The sequence below is a fragment of the Oryx dammah genome, unplaced genomic scaffold (genome assembly GCF_014754425.2).
Source record: "Oryx dammah isolate SB20612 unplaced genomic scaffold, SCBI_Odam_1.1 HiC_scaffold_9, whole genome shotgun sequence".
NCBI classification, from domain to species: Eukaryota; Metazoa; Chordata; class Mammalia; order Artiodactyla; family Bovidae; genus Oryx; species Oryx dammah.
This window is the reverse complement of record NW_024070193.1, coordinates 14,187,532-14,198,942: the sequence shown is the minus strand read 5'-3', so window position 1 is coordinate 14,198,942 and position 11,411 is coordinate 14,187,532. Positions and strand designations below refer to the sequence as shown.

Here is an 11,411-nt window from a genome sequence, read left to right as displayed (position 1 = left end):
TGAATAAATATGTTAATACAGCTTTGAAGCTGACCATGGTTAAAGGAGTATACTTCGATTTTCTTTAGACGTGGAAAACAGAGAAGAAATGCTGGTGGGCTATTTGTCCATCTCATACTAGGGCGGAGAAGGACTGGACCCAGTCCTTATAATAGTTACAACCCCAGCCTTGCATGCCCAGGCCTGAGGCCAGACTCCTGCCTCAGCAGATAATGAGTTTGGCAATGTCTGATGGTCTTTTCTGGATGCTAATCCCCATCAAAGAACTTTTATAATGCATGATATAATTTAATACACCTGGCAGACTCACCACCAGTTCATTCTTTTGTTATGTAATAGCCCAAAGAGAAGTCGAGAGTGGTTAATGCTCTGACAACCAGCTATTATCCCCAATAACAGGCGATTTTCAAAGGATTATTGCCATCAGAAACCATTTTATAATAACTGGCAACTGGAAGCCAATGTAGCAAAATAAGATGGTCTTTGAGAGCTGCCATTTATTTTATACAAATCTGCAAAGATGTTTCAAGCATCACCCAGATGAAATAACCACAGTTGTGATGGGATTCACCGGCCATGATAAATCACCTCCCTAGAAAAGTTAGAGAAATGCTGCCGTAGAGTTATTCTTTGGAATCTTTCTATTTTTCAAAGACTTCTCATCATTTCCCCTCACGGTCACCCTTCCACAGTATTCTGGCATCCTAACAGCTTGCTTCTGGGTAAGTTACAGGAGTCCTGGGAGCTATCCTATGAACGGAGTGCACTCTCAAGACGCTTTGCCCTTGTGTCAGGCCCTGCAGAAAAGATCAATCATGGGATTGGATCTGAGGGATTTCTTTTAGATATGCACGTCCTGACTTAATTGAATCTAACTTTAGGAAGATAATTTGGATCAGGTTATGACAAGAGAAGAATGACTTATTGTCTTCAGCATGTAGGAGTTTCACTATCAGTTTATGGCAAAGTCAGACTTTATTCCACATAATGCAGTCCCATTTCCACAGGGGTCCTGCCTCATAGATTTCCTCTCAGGGAGCAATTTTATTAGACAAGCGTCCTTTCTTAAAAGAAATGCCTAGGAATGATATATCTCCTTAGGATGGTTACCAAATACATACTCATTCAAACTCAAAATCCAAATTCTGAAACATCCAAAAGGTGGTTTTGTTATGTCACTGATATGATAGAAATCATGGAATTCTTTGTATTTTACACAGATGGCATAAATCCCAGTTGTTTGAACTTGAGAAACATGTTGAGTGATGAAATTAAATCGACATCATCTTCCTTTATCTTGACAGTTCAGACGGCTAGAGGCAATTGCCACTCTGGCTGTCGGCTTAGGATCATCAGTGTTAAAATTATTATACTGCCTTTAAGTTTATCTTTGATTAAAAATTAAATTTCACTTCTCTTTATCATTTTCCATACCCCAAAAACATGCATGTGTTCTCCAAGTTAAATCAAGATGGACTAAATATTTAATTCCCTGTTCTAATTAGCTACAACTGTTACCTGATTTCTCACTGTAAATGAATGTGAAAGGACCCGGGAGGCCTAACGTTAACCTTCATCCACTCTCGTTATAAGAGAGAAATTACGGGCTCTAATTAGATGCTTCAAATTGCAAAGAAATAGAATTTTCATAACCAGCTTATTAAAATCCGAGGGCCCCTATGGGATAGGGCAAATTGCTTCTACTCTGATCTGCTTATCCTGGTACAACACCATACAGAAGACTCATGTTGTCTGCAGTACACAGCTCATATTTCTCCCAAATTAATGAGTACTCAAATTATTCCAGCTGCCCTCTTGGCACAAGGAAAAATTGAAAATCTATAGCTGCCAAGTGACGTGGATAACTCAGCTGCTAAATAAAATATGCTTAAGGGGACACAGCTGCTGGGGTGCCTGTTTACATTAAAATTACTAAATCCATGAAGAGAGAACAAATGTCCCAAGACAGCTAAACAGTGTTCAGCACTTGGATTAACTCTTTTATTGGACCAGGACCCTCAAGGTGCAAGTGTGCCACATAGTATGACAGAAACAGTAAGTTTTGACCAGATGATATTTTTCCACCAGGATGAGTCCCTAAGCATTACAGTGGGAGAACCAGTGAGTTCCCACTTTTGGAAGGTCTAAAAGGTTTTACTTCCCTTGATGTTTTCATACAAGTCAGTTCAAGCTTTTATTCTTACTGAAATTAAACATCATACATTTGTTCAACTTTGACATTTCATAAATGTTCAGTAAGATTCTCTCTTCTATGCTCTGACCTCTTTATTATTTGAAGGGTCAAACAAAGCTCGGATGACCAAGACATGGAGGTCACAGGAAATGATGCCCCAACTGCCGCTATGAAAAGTATTTCAAACTGAAGTACTCAGTCATTTGGGCAGTTTTAAGTAGGCCCCTGAATAACCAATTTAGAAAAAAATGTGACATCATGGGAGAGCAGTAAAAAATAAGAACGAAGAATGAGGGGAAGTGACCCATGTATATGTTCATCGTTTGTTAACATGAAACTAATATGACCATCTATCACTGTCTCAAAATTCCAAACACTAAGAGATTTTATTCAAATGTCTCCAAAACCCCTGATCGTTGATATTATCAATGACCTAGTCCAAATCAAAACTGTTAACACAGTGTTCAAAGACTGAACCTCCATCCAGATTCATGATTGAACCATACACAGCATTCAGTGTAATGAAACACCCCCCCAAAAAATGTATCAGTTATGACCACATTCTCTGGTTGGATTTAGACATCACCTGCCTTTGTAAATGTATTTTTTAAAAAAAGAATTACAAGCTATAGCCTGGGTTCTCTGGCTAATGACAAAAACACGTTCTGTTTACTGTCCTGAACATTCTACCTATGCACTTTGCATTGTCCAAATCAAGTAAAATTACAGAATGATGTCATCAAATAGATCAGGCTCAGAGGAAACAGATGAAGATTTTATAAACACTTTTCACCCTTAAACACGTAGCCTAAACATAATACTTCCTCTCTATGTAAGAGAAAATGGCAACAAATGAGATTTGAAAAACAGAATGGGGACATTTGAACTTAAGGAAATATAGACCTAAATGAAGATAAGACAGAAAATGCTGCTTTCAGAAGGAAAAAGAAAGAGCCTTGACACTGAAAGAACCCAGTACAAAGTCAGCTGCAATTACACAGCAATGTTTTGATCCATGCCATTGCCACATAGACTTTTGCGTATACCAAAATGTTTGCCTGTATACAAGAGTGTCTCCACGGAAGACATCACCTGCCTTTATAGTTCTGCCTCCTCATCTATAATCTGAGGACTTGGCCATTTTTACAGTCACAGAGTTCTGGATCTTGCACCAAAAAATTTGGGGATGTGGGGTTTTGCAGTTATTTCCCTAGGACACAAGTCACACTCCCCATCAAAAGACAGGATTTTCTAAAAATCCTTCACTGTTACTCTCAGCGTGACACTTCTGATTCTTCTAGGGCCACTCTGAGCCCTGGACAAGTTCTAGATGAAATGCAAAGTCAGCACACACAGTGTGACCCTGAAGAAAGAGCAGAGGAAGTCATGATTGTGACATAAAAAAGCATATTTACATTTCTATCTTGCCTTTGACAACTTACAGCATAAACGCAAAAGCAGTCCTCAATAACTCTGGGAGCTAATAGAGTCTTAATAAATGGATATGATATATGGGGTCAGGCAAACTTGCTAAATTAGAAAGACAAAATCAAGTGTCATTTATCCACACTGGTAACAGGAAGAGAACAATGGATAGTATTAATGACAGAAATTCTATGTGTCCATTTCAAAAAGCAGTATGACTTGCAAAAAGGTGTGTCTTTCCTAATTATCTAAGAGCCAGTTTAGGAATGTGAAAACAAAGTATGTATACACAGGTGTATGTATGTCTATATATGCAGTCATTTAGATGTATAGCTACATAAAACCACAGGACAGATTTACATGCACTCACTAATTTGACTCTTCAGATTATTTTTTTGCTGATTTGACTCTTAGGATAATTGCCAACTTAGTTCTCTATGACAGATCAAATGCACTGATACTGTTTAAAGCATAGTTCCCTATCTTTTGATATAATGACACTGTTATTTGATCTCTTGACAGTTTCAATTTAGAAAATCAAACCAAAAGATGTGTTTAAATAGAACTTATATTAACTGTATTTCAGTAATGCAGCAATGCTTGTTAAAAAGTGTGACAGTGCATAGCTAAGAGTCAGACTCACTGTGCTAAGTTATATATACTGTTTCAACCTGATATATTCCTTGGAGGAAACAAAACACTCCAAAATAACCATAGCTATTATATACTCGTTCATATCTACATATTCCTGCTAGCCTTTGAAAATAGTCAGTAACCACTGGAAGCAGAAATAAGGTCAACAGATGTCCACAGAAACTAGTCTAACACAGTGTTCTGCAAATGTGTTCGATGATGGTGCTCGTAGTGTGGATTTCACAGGAAATTTCAAATTTCAATCCCCCCAAAGGATGTTGTTCATTACTTACTCTCAATATCTAGAATAGCAAACCTGAATGCGTAAGTGTTAAAGATGCTGACCTACACATTTTTTTAACATTTGTTTTTTGTTAATTTGGTTGTGCCAATCTTTAGTTGCAGCATGCAAACTGAGTTGTGGCATGTAGGATCTAGTTCCCTGATCAGGATCAAACCCAGGCCCACTACATCGACAGCAGGGAGTCTTAGCCACCAGACCATCAGGGAAGTCCTGGTCTATGCATTTAATATGCTAAGACTATGAAGCAAATTTGTTTTCAAGTGAAAACTGGGGCTTTCAAAGCTTTCCTAAGCTGCCTACACACAGTTTAAAAAAATGAAGCTTCTATTAATTTTAAAGACGTAGAGCACCTTTAAGATTAGCATTCATAGAACTTCATATTTTAGGAAGAAGTAACTCAGGACTGTATTGAGATAAAGGCAATATTCCTACCAATAAAATATGAATTGAAGGAGCAGGTATCTCTGTGCTGAGCATTTCATTAAGAAAGCTGCCTCTGTATGCTCACCACTACTTTGTAACTCTGTACATAATCAAATACCAATAGCAGATTGAGTACAGCTTTGTGAATGAAAGAACTTTTACAACTTTTAAATTAAAAAGAAAGTGTTAACTGGGGAAATTCTATTTCTAGCTATGATAAACTAGCTACTGTAAGATGAATCCTAACCCTGAGAACATCTACTAAGATAGCATAAATTACAAACAAACATCTGGAGACATCAGAGGAAAAAAGGTGGAAACTAGGACTTGAATGTACTAGATCCTAGAGTGAAGAGAACTACATGGAGCAAAGTTCTATATTCACTGCCATTTCTCTCATCAAGGTACTTCCCAATTCATGGAGCAGGGCGTGTAAGCCAAACAGAAAAGAGAAACCCAGAGTTAGGGGCAGCCTCACCAAGCAAAACTAGGTTCAGGTCTAGTGGCCAGGATTCAGCACTTTCACCACCGTGTCCCAGATTCACTTCTGGATCAGGGAAGTCTCTCTTTTCGAGCTTCCCTGGTGGCTCAGATGGTAAAGAATGTGCCTGTAATGCAGGAGACCCAGGTTTGATCACTGGGTCCAGAACATACCCTGAAAGAGGTCATGACAACCCACTCCAGTATTCTTGTCTGGAGAATCCCATGGACAGAGAAGCATGGCAGACTACAGTCCATGGAGTCACAAAGAGTTGGATACAACTGAGTGACTTAACACTTTGAGCTGCCCTGGCAGCTCAGTGGTAAAGACTCCAGCTGCAATGCAGAAGACCCTGGTTCAATTCCTGAGTCAGGAAGATCCCCTGGAGAAGCGATAAGCTACCCATTCCAATATTCTTGGGCTTTCCTAGTGGCTCAGACACAGAAGGCAATGGCAAGCCACTCCAGTACTCTTGCCTGGAAAATCCTATGGACAGAGAAACCTGGTAGGCTGCGGAGGAGCCTGGTAGGCTGGGGTCAGTAACAGTCAGACAGGACTGAGCAACTTCACTTTCACTTTTCACTTTCATGCACTGGAGAAGGAGATGGCAACCCACTCCAGTGTTCTTCCTGGAGAATCCCAGAGACGGCAGAGCCTGGTGGGCTGCCGTCTGTGGGGTTGCACAGAGTTGGACACGACTGAAGCGACTTAGCAGCAGCAGCAGCAGCAGTGGCTCAAATGGTAAAGAATCTGCCTGCAATGAAGAAAACTCAGGTTCAATCCCTAGGTTGGGAAGATTCTCCTCTGGAGAGGAGAATGGCTACTCACTTCAGGATTCTTGCCTGGAAAATTCCATGGACACATGAGTCTGGAGGGCTACAGTCCATGGGGTCTCAAAGAATAGGACATGACTGAGCATTAACACTACAGAGAAAGTCATAACATAAGGGAAAAAACCTCAAAGAAAAGGAGATCCTAGAGAAGTAATTACATATTCAGCAGGAAATTTCTCTTGAATTAAAGCACTTGCTGAAGAAGGAAATGGCAACTCACTATAATGTTCTTGGTCTGGAAATCCCATGGACAGAGAAGCTTGGTGGCCCATAGTCCATGGGATTGCAAAGAGTAGGACACTATGGAACGACTGAGCATAACAAAGCATTTGCTAATTCCTAAACTGTGCATGTGTTAGATAAGACTCCACGAAACAAAGCAAAAAGAGCTGAAAAGAATTTGAAACATTAAGTAGAGAATTTTGAAGTTGCAAAATGCTAGGAAATAAAAAAATTGAAGTTAAGGGTTCAGCAGGAGGTAGAAAATACAGACTTGCAGGTAAAACCTCTGAAAAAGCTATTCCTTCAAAGTAAAGACAAATTATAAATAAACAAGTTGTAATTGATTGAAGATACTCAGCCTGCATTCTATCTGCCTGCCAAAGAATTTATTCTTCTCAAAAGGAAGACTCTTCAAAGCCTCAAAAATTTTTCATATACACTAGGAGGAAAACAATCAAAAATTGCTAGGCAAGTCAAGAAACAGAATCAAATAACTAAAAATGGAAGGAAAAACAGACTTACAGGTGATCTAGATACTACAGTTATCAGGCATAGACTCTAAAATACCAATGACTAATAATGGACCAAGATAATCACGATGGTGTGATCACTCACCTAGAGCCAGACATCCTGGAATGTGAAGTCAAGTGGGCCTTAGAAAGCATCACTATGAACAAAGTTAGTGGAGGTGATGGAATTCCCGTTGAGGTATTTCAAATTCTGAAAGATGATGCTGTCAAAGTGCTGCACCCAATATGCCAGCAAATTTGGAAAACTCAAGTGGCCACAGGACTGGAAAAGGTCAGTTTTCATTCCAATCCCAAAGAAAGCAATGCCAAAGAATGCTCAAACTACCGCACAATTGCACATATCTCACACGCTAGTAAAGTCATGCTCAAAATTCTCCAAGCCAGGCATCAGCAATACGTGAACCGTGAACTTCCAGATTTTAGAAAAGGCAGAGGAACCAGAGATCAAACTGCCAACATCCACTGATCATAGAAAAAGCAAGAAAGTTCCAGAAAAACATCTATTTCTGCTTTATTGACTATGCCAAAGCCTTTGACTGTGTGGGTCACAATAAACTGTGGAAAATTCTGAAAGAGATGGGAATACCAGAGCACCTGACCTGCCTCTTGAGAAACCTGTATGCAGGTCAGGAAGCAACAGTTAGAACTGGACATGGAACAACAGACTGATTCCAAATAGGAAAAGGAGTCCATCAAGGCTGTATATTGTCACCCTGCTTATTTAACTTCTATGCAGAGTACATCATGAGAAATGCTGGGCTGGAAGAAGCAAAAGCTGGAATCAAGATTGCTGGGAGAAATATCAATGTCCAACTCTGTGCGACCCCATAGACAGCAGCCCACTAGGCTCCCCCATCCCTGGGATTCTCCAGGCAAGAACACTGGAGTGGGTTGCCATTTCCTTCTCCAATGCATGAAAGTGAAAAGTGAAAGGGAAGTCGCTCAGTCATGTCCAACTCTTCACGACCCCATGCACTGCAGCCTACCAGGCTCCTCCACCCATGGGATTTTCCAGGCAAGAGTACTGGAGTGGGGTGCCACTGCCTTCTCCAAGCAAGGCCCTACCACTCTTCAATTCTATGAAGTCTGAGACACGTAGGAAGCTTCAGAAGAAAAGTTTGAAGTGGGCAGAGGTTGGTTTATGAGTTTTAAGGAAAGACACCATCTCATTAACATCCAAGTACAATGGAAAGCACCACATGCTGATGCAGAAACTACGAGCTATTCAGAAGATCCAGCTAAGATCATTAACAAAGGTGTCTAAATTAAACAACAGATTTTCAACACAGATGAAATAGCCTTCCATTGGAAGAAGATTCCATCTAGGACTTTCATCCTACAGAGAAGCCAATGCATGGTTTCAAAGCTTCAAGGAAAAGCTGACTCTCTTGTTAGGGGCTAATGCAGCTGGTAACTTGAAGTGGAAGCCAATGTTCACTTATTATTCTAAAAATCCTCAGGTCCTTAAGAATAAGGCTAATTCTACTCTGCCTGCTCTCTGTAAATGGAGCAACAAAGCCTAGATGACAGTGTATCTGTTGACAACACAGTTTACTGAATATTCGAAGCTCACTGTTGAGACCAACTCCTCTGAAAAAAAGATTTCTTTCAAAATACTACTGGTTCAATGACAATGCAACTGGTCACATAAGACGTCTGACAGACATGTACAATGAGATTAATGTTGTCTGAAAACGTGCCTGCTAACAAACCATCCATTCTGCAGCCCATGGATCACAGAGTAATTCTGACTTTCAAGTTTCATTATTTAAGAAATACATTTTATAAGGCTATTCCTGCCATAGTGATTCTTCTGATAGATCTGGACAAAGTAAATGAAAAGCCTTCTGGAAAGGATTCACCATTCTAGATAGTGATTCATGGGAAAAGGTCAAAATATCTACATTAACAGGAGTCTAGAAGAAGTTGACTCCAACTTTCAAGGATGACTTTAAGGAATTCAAGACTTCAGTGAATAAAGTAACTGTGTGTGTGAAGTCGTTTCAGTCATGTCTGACTCTTTGCCACCCCATGGACTATAGCCCACCAGGCTCCACTGTCCATGGGATTCTCCAGGCAAGAATACTGGAGTGGGTTGCCATGCCCTCCTCCAGGGGATCTTCCCAACCCAGGGATCGAGCCCGTGTCTCCTGAGGCCCCTGTACTGCAGGCCATTCTTTACCACTGAGCCACTGCAGAAGCCCCTGCAGATTGGCAGAAACAGCAAGAAAACCAGACTTACAAGTGGAGCCCAACGATGTGACTCAGTTTCTGCTATCTCATCATAAAACTTTAATGCTCACAAAAAAGTGATTCCTTGAGATGAAATCTACTCCTGTAAAGATGCTGCAAAGATTGTTGCAATGTCAACAAACGATTTAGAATATTATGTAAGTTTAGTTAATAAAGCAGTGACAGGGTTTGACAGGATTGACCCCCATTTTGAAAGAAGTTCTATTGTGGGTCAAACACTATCAAACAGCATTGTATGGCTACAGAGAAACTGTTTATGAAAGGAAGAGTCAATCCATGCAGCAGACTTCATTGTTGTCTTCTTTTAAGAAACTGCCATAGCCACCCCAACCTTTAGTAATCACCACGTTGAGCAGTCAGCAGCCATTAACATCAAGGCAAGACCTTCTTCTAGCAAAGAGATTATGACTCTCTGAAGGCTCAAATGAATGGTTAGCATTTTTAAGCAATAACGTATGTTTAAATTAAGGTATGCACATTATTTTTTACAAGTGCTCAAGGATTACTGACAAAAACACATCATATGCTGGCCTACAAAATAACTCTAGATGAACTTGAAAGAATGGAAATCATAGAGAAGTTATTCAATATCTTAGTGGGATAGGCTAAAAATCATAAAATATTAACTAGAAAATTTGGAATCCAAATTACCTCAAGATTAGATATACTTTAAATATTCCCTGGGACAAAGAAGAGTTACTAAAAAATTAGAAAATAATTTTCATTCAATAATGATGAAAATATGGTATTTAAAAGCATGTAGGATATCACTAAAGAAACTGAAGGGAAACTGATAACCCTAAATGAATTAAACAAAAAAGTAGGAAAGTTAAAAAATCAGTGATCTAAAGTTGCACTTTAACAACTTATAAAAATGTCAAAAATAACCCAAAGAAAGTGAAAGGAAGGAAATATAAAATAATAGAAATCAAAGACACAGAAAATGGATGCACCATGCGAAAAATTACTTCCTGAAAATTCAATAAAACTAAATCCTTAACAAGATAGATTAGGAAAAAATGAGTGAAAATTACCAGTTCATCATATTAGGAATATAAATTGGAAAGGTCTGTAGATCTATTATATATTTTTATTTTATTTATTTATTTTTTTATTTATATAATTTATGTACATATACACAATGGAGTATTACTCAGCTGTTAAAAAGAATACATTCAAATCAGTTCTGATGAGATAGATGAAACTGGAGCCACTTATTATATATTTTTAAAATAAAGGGACTTTATAAACAATTTTAAACTAACAAATAAGAGAATTTGAGAGATATGGACACATCCCTTTAAAAGCACAAATTACTAAAGCTGATCTACAAAGAAATTTTAAAATATAAATAAGACTCACATACATAAAGTCACTGAATATATAACAACAACAGCAACAGAAAGCTATCTTCAAATTAAACTACAATTCCTTGTGGCCTTAATGGTGAATTCTTACATACAATTAAGGAAGAGATAACAATCTTAGATAAATCCTTCCAGAGACTAGAATAAGAAAAAAATACTGCCCAACTCAATTTGAGGCCAGCATACTCTTATCATAAAGCTAAAAAAGGCATTACAGGAAAAGAAAATGGCATTACAAAAAAAAGAAATATCTTTCCTGAACAAAGACTCAAAGATCCTAAAATCATAGCAAATCAAATTCAGTGAAATGCAAACACTTATCATATTATGAAAAAAGTTGTTTTATGCAATGAAAGCAAGTTTAGTTTAACAGTTGAAAACTGAACAATGTAATTCACAGCATCAAAAAGCTAAAGAAGAAAAAAATATGATCACTTCAATAGATGCAAAATAAGCGCTTGATAAAATTCAACACCCATTCAGCTAAGTTCTTACCAAGCTACAAACAGAATGTCACTTCCTTAATCTTAAAGAGAATATATATAAAAATCACCATCAACATAATACTTATTGGTAAAATCATTAAAAGTGTTTATCATAAGATCATAGCAAAACCACATCAACTAATCCTTATCCTTCAATTATACTGGTGGTCCTAGCCCGGTAATAAAAGAAATAAAAGGCATACAGATTATAAGGGAAGAAATATAAACAAGTCATTATTCAAACAAAAGTGATTTTGCACA

At 38.3% G+C, this 11,411-nt stretch overlaps 1 protein-coding gene across 2 annotated transcripts in view; it reads right to left on the bottom strand.

Moving 5' to 3' along the window:
* CACNA2D3 (calcium voltage-gated channel auxiliary subunit alpha2delta 3) overlaps nt 1-11,411 on the bottom strand; it is an 874,546-nt gene that overhangs the window by 301,569 nt on the left and 561,566 nt on the right. The gene's annotated exons all lie outside the window — the stretch shown is intronic.